Below are 15,133 nucleotides of genomic sequence, written 5' to 3'. Positions count from 1 at the left end.
TGGGGTGGGGCCAGGGCATCCCCTGAGGACTCACTAGTGAAGCCGAGGGTCTGGGCTGGAAGGGAGAAGGGACAGGGCTCAGTGGGGGTGGCTCTATAGGTACAGCGGCATCCAGAGCTCGGGTTTTGGCATCATCCCCAGATTTCTCCTGTGGGGACACCAGAGTGGCACGGACCTCTCAGGAACTGGGGCTCCAAGGCAACCTCAGGCTGAGGCAGGACACAGGGACACCATGGACAGCATGGGAATGGCGATGCCAGGACCATCCCGTGCCAGCAGAGGTCACCCCCACCAGTCCCACGGTCTCTGTACCCAGGGCCCATCTGCATGGTGCTTTTCCCCCAGTTCCTGTCCTCGCCCCCCTGGCACCCTGTCCATGTCCCCACACCTTCACCAGTCCCATGATGCCTCCCCAAATCCCTGTCCCCCCTTTATTGTCCCCATGTTCCTTAACCCTCTCTCCTGTCCCCACAGCCTCCCCACGACCCTGGTCACCTCATGCATTGACTCTCCTGGCACTGGGGACTTCAGGGGACCCAACAGCCGCCCTGTGCTCCCTCCCGACCACTCTCTGCCTCACCAGGGCTCACCCCGGGGTGACAGTCCTGTTCCTGGGGCACTCACCCCACAGGAGCAGCACCACCTTCCTGGCCATCCCGGTGTCCCCAGCCATGTGCACTGGCTGTCACTCGCTGCTGTGGCCACCACTCCCCTGGCTGGCGGCTCTTTGGATGAAGGGGAAGGAAGCGAGGTCACGTCTGTCCCCATGTGTAGGTGGCACCTGGTGGGGGCAGGCTGGGGACAGGATGGGGGCAGGGTGGGGACCTTGTGAGACATGGGGGGGATTGTGGGACATGGTGGGGACATGGTGTTCCCAGAATTTGAGGCTGAGGTGGTGTAGGGAGCCAGGGATGGGTGTCCAGGGAAATGGGGTGCCCAGGGATGGCGTCCCATGGGAATGGGGGTGTCAAGGGTTAGGTAGACTCAGATCTGGGGATGAAGGTCCATGAACAACTTGGCCTCCAGGGATTTCTGATCATGGTGTGGTGGCAAAGGATGGGGGTGCTTTGGGTGAGGGGGGGCCCTGTGAGAATGGGGCCCTGGGGAAATCGAGGTCCCCAAGGGAGTGGGGGGTCCACGGCTCTGGAATTACCGGGATGGGATACCTTGGGAATGAAGGTTCTGAGAAATTGCAGTGAAAGGTAGGGAGTCCCAGGGAAGGGGGGACAGAAGGAAATAGGGTCCCATGGTTGGAGTCCCATGGGAATGGAAAAGCCAGGGATGGGCAGCGGCTGGGGGGCCCAGGGGTCACAGCTCCTTCCCTGGATGCCTCAGATTTTGGGGGGACCCAGGGCCCAGCACTGCCCGCCTGGGTTGCTCATTTCCTGGGTAGGCATCACATGGAGGTCCTGGGTAGCTCTGCTTCTGTGCCCTCCCCTGCCCTGGACTTTTTCCTCTCTTTATTTCTCTTTTTTCCTTATTTTCTTCAATTTTGTGCCATGTAGCCCCAATACCAGTTCCTGGCTCAGCAATCCTGGGGAGCACTTGAGCAGGGAAGGGGTTGGGGGCACCCAGGGGAGGAGGAAAATCGGGATTGGGGGGTGCAGGGAATGGTGGGGAGGCTGTGGGAGATGGAGGTGTTCAGCTTCGCCAAATCAACCATTTCACTTTCTTTTTCCTGGACAAGAAGGAAGAGGTTGTTTGTGCTGAGTGGCAAAGGTTGCAAAGGGGGGGGTTCAGTCCTGGAGTGGCACATCCAGGGGCTCCTGTCGTAGGGGTATCCCGTCCCAGGGGGTGACACATCCTGGCATGGGGGAGCCTGTCCCTGGGGGTGACATTTCTGGAAATGTCCCTGCACATTCCTGGCTGGGTGCCTGTCCCAGGGGTGGCACATCCTGAGGACCCCTGTCAGTGCAAGGCTGGGGCCCAGCCATGGCCTAGCCCCACTGCACAGGGATGGCCATTGCCCAGCCCTGCTCTGCCCAGCCCCAGGGGGCAGCCAGCACCTGAGGGTCCCCCCCGACCCCTTGGCTTTGATTCTGGCAGCTTTTGAGCTGCTGCAGAGGTGAGATTTCAGTGGGTGGAAAAAGGCCTGGCTGTGGTTTGTGCTCAGCCCTGCAAGAAGCACAAACCACAAAGGGAGCCCAAGCAGTGGCTCTGTGAGGGCCTTTGGTTTTCAGAGCAGGGCTGGCTGGAAACTGCCCCTGCAGGGGCAGCTGAGAGGGAACCAGTCCAGAAATGCAGCAATTGATCCTTTTTTTCTGTCCCCAAGAGACTGAGAGAGCCCAAGAACTACTGCAAAGACAGAAACGATTCGGCTCCCTTTGAGTGAAATTGTTGAAGGGGCGAAGCCCAACATCTCTATCCCCCACAGCCTCCTCACCCTTCCCTGCACCTTCTGCTCCCCATTTTTCCTCTTCCCTCAGTCTCCCCAATCCAGTCCCAGCTCAGGTGCTCCCAGGGATTGCTGAGCCAGAAACTGGAGGTGAGGGCACCTGGCAAAAAAGTGAGGAAAATAAGGAATAAAGAGAAATAAAAAGACGAAAATCCAGAGCAGGAGAGGGCACAGAAGCAGAGCTACGCAGGACCCTCATGTGATGCCTGCTAAGGAAATGAGCACCCCAAGTGGGGCAGCTCTGGGCCCTGGGTCACCCCAAAATCTGAGGCACCCAGGGAGGGAGCTGAGACCCCTGTTCCCATCCAGCCACTGCCCATCCCTGACACCCCCATTCCCCAGGGAACCTAACCATGGGGCCCCCATTCCTAATGTCCCCTCATCCCTGAGACCCCCATCTCAGTACTGCCATTCCCTAGGATCTCCATTGCCTAGCACCCCATTCTCAAGGAACCCTCTCCTGTTAATTCTATCCCCTGAAATCCCCCTTCCACCAGGACCTTGATTCTCCCAGAACCCCCATTCCCATGAGAACCCCTCATTCCCCCAGCATCCCCAGACCATGACCCCAAATCCCTGGAGCTGACGCTCCCCTTGGACTCCCAACCCTGAGTCCCCCCCACCCTTGGCACCCCCAGACCCATGACTCCACCTCCTCAGGAACCCCATTCCCCTGCATACGCATCCCTGGCTCCCCAAACCCACCGAGCCCTCCCTTCCTGTGAACCCCATGTCCCACTTTGTCCCACCTACTCTCATCTCCTTCCTGTGCCCAGCTTGTGGCCACCCTGCCCCCACCAAAGGCCACCTACACGTGGGGACGGATGTGACCTCGCTTCCTTCCCCTTCATCCAAAGAGCCGCCAGCCAGGGGAGCGGTGGCCACAGCAGCGAGTGACAGCCAGTGCACATGGCTGGGGACACCGGGATGGCCAGGAAGGTGGTGCTGCTCCTGTGGGGTGAGTGCCCCGGGCACGGGCCTGACACCCTGGGGATAGGGAGGGGAGGGGGCGCAGGGGGCTGCAGGATCCCCTGAGGTCCCCAATGCCAGCAGTGCCAGTCCATGTTACCCACAGTGGACCTGGGTGGGACTGGGGATGTAGGGTGGCTTTGAGGACAGGAAGAGGGGTCAGGAATTTGGGGATGGGGATGTGAGGACAGGAATGTAGGGACTGGCACCTTTGGGCTCAGGTAGCTCTGGGGAGAGTGACAAGGCAATTGGGTTACACGGACAGAAGGGGACAAGAATGGTGAGAATATGGCCATGGGGATGGGATCATGGGGATGGGATCATGAGCTCGTGGGGGTGACCTGGGCCAGCATGGGCTGTGTCCATGGTGTCCTCATGCCCAGGGTGTCCACAGAGTCCCCAAGTTCTCCCTCATTCCAGGGTGACCTTGTTGTCCCTGTTCCCAAGGTGTCTGTGCCACATAGATGTGGTGCACAGGTGGCTGTGACAGATCTGTCTCTGTGCCTCTCCAAATCTTTTGGGGACCACCCAGACACACTTTCTCAAAAGAACTGCTGTCCATATGGAGACAGTTTGTTGACAGCCACCACACCCCTTGCTCCTGTGCTGCTGTCCCTGCAGTGCCACCCCCACTGAGCCCTGTTCCTTCTCCCTTCCAGCCCAGACCCTCGGCCTTGCTGGTGAGTCCTCAGGGGATGCCATGACCCCACCCCGCTGTCCCCAGCCCCACACTGGCCCTGGCAGGCTGGTGTCCCCTGTCACCCACAGGTGCCCAGACCACCCAGCTCTTGGTGGAGCCCCCCTGGAGGCCGGCGGTGCTGTGGGACCAGGTGACACTGACCTGCCAGGGCTCGGGGACTGCTGGTGACACCACCTGGTACAAGGATGGGCAGCACTGGTGGCAGGAGGGACATGACCGCTTCAGTGTCACCGAGAGCGGCACCTACACATGTGACAGACCTGGCACGGGCCGCAGCCCCCCTGTGACAGTCTCAGATGGTGAGGGGGTATCTTTAATAATTCACGTGGCCCCTGACAAGTCTGGGTCGGCTCCACTCAGTGGGTGGCCTCACACCCCATGATTCTGAGGAAAAGAGCCTGTCCCCAGGACACCTGGACATCCCAGTGCATCCCAGTTCATCCCAGTGCACCCAGATGTCCCTGGTGCCAGGGGCACCCACCTCGGAGCAGTCTTGAGCCTCTCAGTGAGATGGGACCCTCCTGTCCCACAGATGATCTGGTGCTGCAGGTGCCAGCACAGCCACTGCTGGAGGGGGACACGGTGACGCTGCGCTGCCGGGGCTGGTTTAACAACACGGTCACCGAGGTGCGATTTTACCAGGACGAGAAGGATCTGAGGGGACCCGTCAATGTGACTGAACTATCCCTGTCCCCCCTGCAGCTGAACCACAGCGGCAGCTACAGCTGCAAGGGCTTGGTGAGGTCCTTTATATCTCAGTCAGCAGCAGTGACAGTGACAGTGACAGTGCATGGTGAGCACCCTCACATGTGGAACTCCAATCTCCTCACATCCCAAAACCCCTTCCCAGTGCACTCAGAGTCACAGTCCTCACCTCTCCTCTCCTTCCCTGAGCTCTTCTCAGTGCCGGGGCTGGAGGGTCCCCCCGAGCCCACCGTGGGGTCCCCCCTGAATCTCCGCTGCCTCAGCACCCTCAGCCCCCTGCAGCCCCAAGCCCCCCTCCTGCACGTGTTCTACCAGGACGGGCAGGTGGTGGGGGGTCCACAGGGGTCCCTGCAGCTGCTGGTGCCCACCGTGGGGGTCTCCCGCTCGGGGAATTACAGCTGCCAGGTGCACTCTGAGGGTAGGGCCGTGTGGAACAGCAGCGCCTGGGTCCACGTCACAGTGTGCAGTGAGTGCAGGGATGGGCACAGGGAGCACCCACAGCCTGCTTGGGTCCCCTGGTTGAGCATCTCCATGTCCCGCTGACACCTTTCTTGGGTACTTCCATCACTCCCCTTGTCCCTTCGCCCCTCCGTCTTGTGATCCCATCCCCAAAATCCCTCACCACACCCACACCCCTGTCTTTATACCCCCACACCGGCTGCCAGCCCCTCCCTATGGCTTCATCCCAGTCTCTGCCCTTGCAGTGCCCGTGGCCAATGCCACCATCACACCCGGTCCCCTGTCACACCAGGTGCGTGCAGGTGACAATGTGACCCTGCGCTGTTCAGTGCAGGTGGGCTCAGCCCCTGTCACCTTCACCTGGCTGCACAATGGGCAGGAGGTAGCCTGGGGTCCCCTCCTGGAGCTCAGGGACATCGATGTGGGACATTCGGGCACCTACCAGTGCATGGCCACCAACCAGCTGGGACAGGATGGGCACCGCGTGTTCTGGGCACTCAGCCCTGAGCTGGCCCTGGAGGTGACACCGTGGGACAAAGGAACACACAGGGACACAGGTGGGGTCCCACAGGGTCATCAAGGAGTGCAGGCCCCCTGGGGTGATGGGTGACCCTGATGTGTCCCCCTCTGTTTCTTGCAGTGGCTGCAGGGGTCGGTGGGGCCCTTCTGTTCCTGCTCCTGCTCGTGGGTGTCATTGTGGCCTGGCACCAGGGGCACCGTTTGTGTGGGTGACAATGGGGGTACAGGGGTCCCAGGGAGCTGTAGAGGTTCCTAGAGTCGGGTAGCAATAGGGCAGTACCCACAGCCCCAGAACTGTGTCCTTGTCTGGGTGTCCTGAAGGGTTTGGAGACGTGCTGGATTGTCCTGCAGGGATGTTGTGGGTTCTTTCAGGGGCCTTCTGAGTGTTTGGTGGTCTCTGTCCCTGCTGGGCTTTGGGTTCCTGAGGCTGAGTTTGTAAGAGGCACTCGGGAGGTTCATGAGTTCTGGGGGGCTTCAGAGCTTCATGAGTTCTTGGGGGTCCCGAGGGGTTTCAAGAATTCTGTGAGGGCTCAGGGCCCTGGGACCCCACAGCCATTCCTCCCCTCTTTCCTCTGCAGCCGCCAGGAAGCAGCAGGAAAGGTGAGTGGGAGGCTCAAGCCAAACTCTCCCTTTTCAGCCCAACTCCCAAAACCTCCCATCCCCTCCCCCACATCCCCTTTATTCCCTCAGGGCCCCCCCGGATCCACCGGCAACCCCAGAGGAGGGGGAGGTGCTGTACACCCACGTCGTGGTCACCAAGAGGGCAGGGGGTGAGTAGAGGGGGGACACACACAGAGGGACACGTCACCCACGAGTGTCACCCCACCCAGATCCCACAGCCCGTGTCTCTCGCAGCGTCCCCCCATGCCACCACCCTCCAGGATCCCCAGGTGACCTACGCGGAGCTGCGGGGACCCCAGGTGCCACCATGGGAACCCGATGACATCTACGGGAATGTGCTGTGACACTGGGGGGGAACTGGGGGCACTGGGGATCCCCACCCATGGGCACCCACTCGTGTGTGTGCTGCCACTAAAAACTGCCCCTCTGCCTCCCTGTAATGGCATGAAGATCTCAAAGGGCTGAGAGAAGAACAATTTCCTGAAACAGCAGCAAGAGAGAATAAAAGCAACAGCAACAGCAACAAGATTCAGAGTCTGAATTGTCACAGAAGGAACAATTTCCATGGAAAGCCACCAAAAAGGAACAAACCCTAGACATTTCCCTCAGCACGTTTCCTCCACCAGAGGAACCTGGCAGGGCCCTGGACCTTCCTTGCTCTGATGGCCAAAGCAGCCTTCAGGAGGCTCTGGATTCTCTTTTCCCCGGTCCCAAACCCCTCCTCAGCCGTGTTCCCCGCACAATGATGTCACAAAGGCCCTTTAGGGGTTCCAGAGCCTTCCCCTTTTCCAGGGCAGTCATGTTCAGGCCATGGCACAGGGTGGGATGTCAGAGACAGGACAAGTTTGATGTCTGGAGACATTTTGGAACAGCTGCGTGTGGCAGGGGTGGGTCAGGCCTTGCTTTTGGTGAGGTAGGGCCCCAGCTGTCCATCAGTCTGTCAGCCTGACGTTCTGCCAAAGCCAGCTCCTGAGTGGCCATGTGACCAGAAGTGCCACCTGGGGAGAGGGCCCTTGTTGGGCCAACTGGCTTAAAAGAAAGAGCATGAGCTGGCCAAGTCCCTGACCTTGTCTCCTCTTGGGGTGTCTGTCCCATCCACACTGGAACCCAGGAGTTGGCAACTCATTTAAATGAGAAATATCTGTCAAAGAAAGTGGGAACGTTGCTGGAAGAAAAGAAGACCTATGTCTAAATTGTTTTTTAATTTCAAAAATAAAGATGTTTCCAGACAAAAGTGTAGGAAAAGGAATAACAGCTCTTTACTAGGAAACTTAGAAAGCAGAACAGAACAAAGAACACAAACCCAGAACTTTCCCTCCTGCTCAGTGCTGTTGGTTTTTGTGGCAGTTATAACCGCGGCCAGCAGGGGGCGCTGCAGGGAGCACTCCCGGCCAGCAGGGGGCGCCCCGGTCCAGCTCCATCTCCTCAGGGGCCATGGCGGCCTCGGCCGGGAGGCAGGAGGGGAAATCGCTCCTTTTGCAAACTCACGGCCACCAATCGCTCCCGGCACCACCACCAGCAGCGGGCAGAAGCCGTCAAGGCAGCAGGTTGGATCCCAGTGCCCACTGGCAGTGTAGCAGTGTCCTGGGGCCGGGCACACGCCCTGTGCAACACCCGCAACTGCTCTCCATGATTCCGAATGGAAGGAAGGCAGTGGCTTAATCCAGACAGGTCTCAGGTCCACAGCAGCACCTCTGATGGCTTTACACCACAATTCCAGCAAACCCTCAGCTTTTCATTCCCTTTTCCTCCTTCAGCTCTGGCACAGCAGATCTGGGATTGTTAAATTGCCCAAGCGTGTTGAGGAAAACTGGTGCTCTGTGCTGACTCTGCCAGGACTCCTCCAGGGGCTCCAGAGCACGTTTGGAATTCCTGCTCTCCCTTGGACACCCCTGGTCAGGACACAAGCCTCAGGGGGAGGAGGAGGAAAGCAGAGCCACAGCCCTGAGGGCACTGCAGCAGCAGCTGGAGCACAGGGACAGCCCTGACTGGGAGTAGTGCCTTGGGAGGGAAAAATGGGGAAAAACTGGAGCTGTTTGGGGCTGTTTGGGCCAATGTCCCTGTGCTGCTCTGCGAGCTGCAGAACCTTAAGGAGGCGTTGTAATTAGGGCCGGGGTTGCTAAAGTTCAGCCGTGCACCTAAAGCATCCCTGTTCACAAACACAAGGCTCTGCTGCCTCTCCTGGGGATTTTGGACTACACAAGGCAGCACTGGACACAATTTGGGGGTCAGAGGCTGCCAGCTCTGCCCACAAGAAGCTTTTTTGGCTGCCCGGAAGGTTTTTGCTGGTGCTGGAGATTATTCTGTGCCTGTGCCATGTCGCCGCTGCTTCCTACTGGCCGGCCAGGAAGACCAAACTGGAGCAGCAGCTGAGGCGGGAGCGGCTGGAGCAGGGGGCCCATGGGAACAGCACCTGGACATTCAGGTGGAGCAGGAGTGCCGGGAATTCTGCAGGGTGTTTAGGAGAGGGCCACGGGGCTGGACCATGTTGGGGCACCGCTTGTCGTTCCTGCTCCACTCAGAATTTGGGACAGAGCAGTGACACCCATCGGCTCCCAAACCCCTCAGGGCTCGGGCACAGCCTCACAGGAGGTCCTGGGGTGATTCGGGTGCTCCTGGGCTCGTTCCAGACAAAGGGCAACACTCCAGGAGCTGTCGGCACATCCCGAAAGAGCAGCCCGGCTGTGCCTGAGCCCGAGTGCTGCGGGCAAGGACGGCGTGAGGGAGCCGGGCCCCGCTCAGCCGGCGCTGCCCCAGGAACGTCTCATCCTGCAGGGGCTCGGCAGCCTCTGCCGGTGCCGGCCCCGGGGCTCTCGGGGGGCGGCCATAGGGGCCGGGGGCAGCGGGTGGGAGGGGCTGGGATGGAGGAACCGGGACCCCACTGGGGAGCCCCGAGCATGGAGGGAGCGAAACAGCGGAGGGGAGACCCCGGGACAGGGGGGAGCAGAGACCCTGCGGTGGGGTCTGCAGAAAGGAGGGACCGCAATGGTGGTCCTGGAGCACTGGAAGGGGCCCAGCTGCCATCGCGCTGCGAGTGCTGGGACGGTCACGGGGTGTCCGAACCGACTGTGGCAGCGTGTCCAAAGCCACTGTTGTGATGTGTCGGGACCGAACGTTGCCAGGGTAAGGCCCCCACAGCTCTGGGAAGTGGAGGGGTACCCTGGAAGGGGTGCAGCAGGTGTGGAGCCGTCCTGTCTATTCCCTGTGCCCTGTGCAGGTGAGGAGGGCAGGGATGGAGCAGCTTTGGGGACACCTGGAATCCAGACAGGCTCACTCCCCATAGCCCCAGCACAGCCACAGGGCAGAGTCATTGCTCAGTATTTCCACACTTTTCCCTCTTGTCTGGCAGCCGAGCCAGAACCCAAACATTGTTTCCATGAGGTTCCAGAAGTTGCAGGTTTTGTTCCAGAAGTTGCAGGTATTGTTCCAGAAGGAGGACCCAGTCAGGTTTTTGAGCAGGAAGTGTTGTGACACTTGCAGTAGGGCAGGGGCTCTCTCGGTCCCTTTGAGACAGGGACTAAATTGCTGCATTTCCGGACTTATTCCCACACAGCTGCCCCTACAGGGAGGAGTTTCCAGCCAGCCCTGCTCTGAAAACCACCAAAGGCCCTCACAGAGCCACTGCTTGGGCTCCCCATGGGGTTTGTGCTTCTTGCAGGGCTGAGCAAACCACAGGCAGGCCTTTTTCCACCCACAGAATTCTCACCTCTGCAGCAGCTCTAAAGCTGCCAGAATCAAAGCCAAGGAGGTGAGGGGGACCCTCAGGTGCTGGCTGCCCCCTGGGGCTGGGCAGAGCAGGGCTGGGCAATGGCCATCCCTGTGCAGTGGGGCTGGGCCATGGCTGGGTCCCATCCTTGGATGGCCACTGGCTTCAAGGAGCAGGAGTTTGGGATCCCTTTCCTGCCTGGTTCTCCATTCCCAAACTGCACTTGTCGGGTCAGATCCTGCAGAGGATGAGCAAGAATGGAGAAGTCTGGAACAGAATTTCTCCCAAAACCCAAGAAATCCAAATCATCCCAAGCCCCAGGACAGAAATCCTATGGGGGGGATTATGGGGAACAGGAAAGGCAGGGATGTCAGGATCCGTCCTTGTGAACAGATGACCTGACGGTTCATAGAAGTGATCTCAGGGTGCAAAAACCAATATGGTACAAGGGGGTTTGCAGTGATACTCAAAACAAATGCAGTTTTATTGAAATAACCACATTAACAATGCGATAGACAGATTAAGGGAGAGAAAAAGATAGTGAAAGAGACAGGAGAGAGAAAAAAAGGGGGGATATAGCTACCAACGCATAGATGAGGTCCTTTCGTCTAGTCCAGTTGAGGGTCCGCCTGTTACGCTGGGGAGATCTCAAAGGCACAGCTGAATTGCACCCCAATTATACTCTTTTTTGTTGGGGGAAGGGAGAATAAATTTCGCAACTGAAACAAAGGCCGTGGGGGGGAAGAATAGAAAGGGGGGTACACAGAGTCCAAGCTAGGCACCAGGCAAGAACCATTGTGTTAGTGGTCCAGTGGTCACAATCTGCAGGCAAACATCTTGCTTTGGTCAGCTTGCCTCCCCCACACTCCTCCCCCTGGGTTGAGGGTTTCAGTCCCAGTTCTTGGAAGGAGCAGAGGGGCGTTTTAGGAGTTTCATGTCTCAGTCCTTGATGGAGAGGCTTCTTACATCTCAGTCTGTCTGTCACGGTGGTTGTAAAACAGGTGAAGGTCTTCTGTGAGAGACCATCTGAAACTCAGGAGAAGTCCAGCCAGGCCGAGAGCTGGGACAGCTTCCAGAACTGCTATTGTTGCAAACGGGGCATGGTGCCCCCTTCTTAGCACACAGCAAACACACCTGTGAAAACAACAGCTTAACACTGAGCTTTCAGGTCTCAGGGCCTTTGGCGTGTGACTTTTCTCCTTCAGAGCCAGATATTCTAGATGGGGGGGGTCTTCTCTTCAGTGGTCGCCCCAATGACGATTGTGAGGCAGATGAGGGAAAATTCAGACAGACTCTCACAAGGGGGTAGGCACAAATAGCTCCAGACTTCGGCAGTATCTCAGCCCTGTAGCAGCAATCTTGGGGCCAAGTCAGCCACTTTTCCAGGGGGAAAAAATCTGCAGTTTTGCATCCCAGTGCTGAGCAGGGGAGGGGAGGATGGTCCTTGGGGTTGTGGACCAAGTGGGACACATTCAGTGGGCTCATGAGTGTTTCATCTGGCTCCCAGTGCTGAGACCCTGACGGATGGGGTGGCTGCTGGGGGGTCTCAGGAAGTCTGTGCCCTCCCCAGCTGACACCCCCCCACTGTCACCACTGTGGGGGCTTCTCACACATGGAAAGGTTTGGAGGGCTGCGTGTTGCACCTAAAAATCTAAAAGGCGGATTGAGGGCTCCCAAACTGGGTGGGGCCCTTAAGGGTGTTTGTAGAGGGGGCAGGCCACATCCCAAGTTGCAGCACCCCAGAGGTCACTATGTCCCAGCGAGGAGTGGGGGTGGGCAGAGCCCCACCCCAGGAAAAGGGTTCACAGGATGTCCCACCCCTGGGACAGTGACACACCCTGCTAGAATGTGTCACTCCTGGGACAGGTTCCCCTGAGAACATGTCACCCCAGAACAGAACAACAACAAGAAAGGAACTTCCTGGATGTGCCCCCCCAGAACAGAAGCACCCTGCTCCTCTGACCCTAAGCACAAACGGCCTCTTCCTTCTGTTGCAGAAAAGATGAAGTGAAAGGATTGTGGGGGGCACAGCTGGGCACCTGCATCACCCACAGCAGAGAGCTGGAATCTTCTGGAACCTTCTGGAAGCCTCTTGTGGTGCACATCACCCCCAGCCACAAGCACCCCATGGGCCTGTGCTGGACCCTGGGTGTCCCCCAAATCTGAGGCACCCCGTGAAGGAGCTGTGACCCCCATGCCCACCTAGCCACTGCTCATCTCTGGCACCCCCATTCCACTGAGAACCCAACCATGGGACCCCAATTCTTTAGGGTCCTCCTCCCCTGGGAGCCCCATCCCATGACTGCCATTCCTCAGCGTCTCCATGGCCCAGGATCCACCTTCCCTTCATCCCATCCCATGGGTCCCCATTCCATTCCCCCAGGACCACAACTCCCACAGGCCCCACCCCAACTGTCACCCCCATCCCTAGGACCTAGATCCTGTGACTCAAAGTCCCTGGGAACGCCATTCCTGGGCCTGCCACCCATGGAGACCCCCATTCCTAGGCACCCCAATCTCCTCGGTCCCCCTCCTCAGGATCCCCATTCTCTGAACCCTCATTCCCTCAGGACATCCCTCCCAGGACCCCATTCCTGGGTTAACCCTTTCCCTGGTACACCCATCCTTTACTCCCTACATTCCCTGATTGCCCCAGTCCTGGGAACACCCTGTGCCCACCCTGCCCCCACAACGTGCCACCAACACATGGGGGTGAGATCTGACCTCGCTTCCTTCTCCCTTAGCCAAAGAGCCACCACCCAGGGGACAGGTGGCCCTGGCAGTGAATGACAGCCAGCCTGGATGGCTGGGGATACTGGGATGGCTGGGAAGGTGGTGCTGCTCCTGTGGATGAGTGCCCTGGGCATGGGCTTGATGCCCCAGAGATGGGCCCTGGTGAGGCAGAGACTGGTGGGGAGGGGGCACAGGGGGCTGCAGGGTCCCCTGAGGTCCCCAAGGCCAGCAGTACCAGTGCATGGGCATGGAGCCCAGTGTGACCAGAGTTGTGGAGTGGCTGTGGGGACAGGAACAGGGGACCGGAATATGGCAGCTGGTCTGTGGGAATGGGATGTAGGGAGAGGAATGGAGAGAAGGGGATGTGGTGACAAGGATATGGCCACAGGCACCTTGGAGCTGGGGCGCCTGTTGGGACAGGGACAGATGGACCTGCGCCATTCAGGTGGGCCATGTAGACTGCTACCATCAGAATGGAATCATTGATAGTGGAACCCTGGAAAAAGTTAAAGATAGAATCTAAAATGTTAGGCTTTGTTCTTTCCCAGATCAACTGCACCTGCGTAAGCAGTATGATAAATTATATAATTGTTAGATGTGATGATTGTTTAGTAATTAAATGTAATTATTATATATCCATAAGAAGAATAGTGAGAAACTATGTTGGAAATTCAGAGAGGAGCTAAATTTATGTATACAATAGAACAAAATAAGTTTAATAATTAACATGAAAGTTATGTAACGATAGAGTATAAAACATGATCATTTCGTATGTATGGTCGGAGTCATATTTGGGTTGAATATACCCCGATTCCCAGAGCTCTTAATAAAAAGCACAGCATATAATCCCCCGTGATTATGTGTTTTTGAACGCTAACATCATGGCCACAGGGCCATGGGCACATGGCCATGGGGACAGGTGTCATGAGGCTGGTGGGGATGACCCATGCTATCACCAGGTGTCTGTGGTGTCACCGCTGTTGGAATTCAGGACATTCCTCTGGCTGTCCTGGATGGCCAGGACTACAGCCAGGGGGCTCAGAGACCTTGGCACAGAGCCCCAGATGCTGGTGGTTTTGATTATGACCCATGGCAAAAGTTACCAACCTTATATGAAGATCTGCAAGTCACAAAAGTGTAAGTAGAATATTAATGAGTTGGTCACGGGTGGAAAAATAAATTTTTTAGGGTTTTTAGAATGGGGGTTCAGAAGGCAAGATGGAGGGATCTGGGTGTGTCCAGCCTTTCTCCTTCTTCTTCTTGGCCTCCATCTTCTGCTGTGATGGTGGCACTTTTAGATTGGTTTAGAGTAGAAGCTCACTGCATGACATAGGTGATAGGTATTGGAAAGTAATTGTAAATATTGTACATGTAGTTTTTAATATAAAAAGATAACACCACCCTGGGGGCAGGCAGAATGCCTCAGTCTGTCTTGCTCAGCAGATCTCAGCTGGACAGGAGAAAGAATTTTATAGATAAGGAACAATAAACAACTTTGAGACCGAGAACTGAAGAGCTCTGACTCCTTCTTTGAGCACTGGGCTGGGAAAAGAGACTTTCTAACATTTCTCAGGGTCACTCTGACCAGCTAAAGCCCCGAGAACCACTTCCTTCCTCCACCCAGAGTGGCCACACTGTCCCCATCCCCAGGGAAACCATTCCCAACAGATGTGGCTGTGGGCAGCTGGGGCACAGACATGTCCCCGGCCTCATCACACCTGTTGGGGACCATTCCTGAGCACTTTCTCATGAGAACCAGTGTCCCAAAGGGGACAGTTTGGGGACAGCAACCACACCTTGTCCCCCATGTGGTCCTCTTCCTGCAGTGCCACCCCCACCCAGCCCTGTCCCTTCTCCCTTCCAGCCCAGACCCTTGGCCTCGCTGGTGAGTACTCGGGAGATGCCATGGCCCCACCCCACTGTCCCTGGCCCTGCAATGGCCCTGGCAGGCTGGTGTCCCCTGTCACCCACAGGTGTCCAGACCACCCAGATCCTCATGCAGCCCCCCTGGAGGTTGGCGGTGCTGTGGGACAGGGTGACACTGACCTGCCAGGGCTTGGGGCCACCTGGTGGCACCACCTGGCACAGGAATGGGCAGCTCTCGTGGCCAGAAGGACACGAGCCCTGTCTCATCAGCTAGAGTGGCACCTACATGTGTGACACACCTGGCAGTGGGCTCAGCCCCTCCATGCACATTGTAAATGGTGAGAGCTCTTTGTGCCCATACCCTGACAACAGCAGGAACCCTGAGAGCTCTGGGTGAGCTCAGCTTCATGGCTCACACCCCTTGTGTGACCAGAGCCTATTCCCTGCACACAGGGACATC

General features: G+C 57.7%; 1 pseudogene; it reads left to right on the top strand.

The window, feature by feature from the left end:
• Window positions 1–3,267: 3,267 nt before the first annotated feature.
• Window positions 3,268–15,133, top strand: part of LOC132083488 (Fc receptor-like protein 3) — a 43,455-nt pseudogene continuing 31,589 nt past the window's right edge.

This window comes from Ammospiza nelsoni, chromosome 24 (assembly GCF_027579445.1).
Source record: "Ammospiza nelsoni isolate bAmmNel1 chromosome 24, bAmmNel1.pri, whole genome shotgun sequence".
In the NCBI taxonomy this organism is placed as follows: Eukaryota; Metazoa; Chordata; class Aves; order Passeriformes; family Passerellidae; genus Ammospiza; species Ammospiza nelsoni.
The sequence above is the reverse complement of the archived record's forward strand: the minus strand, read 5'-3'. Positions and strand labels throughout refer to the sequence as shown.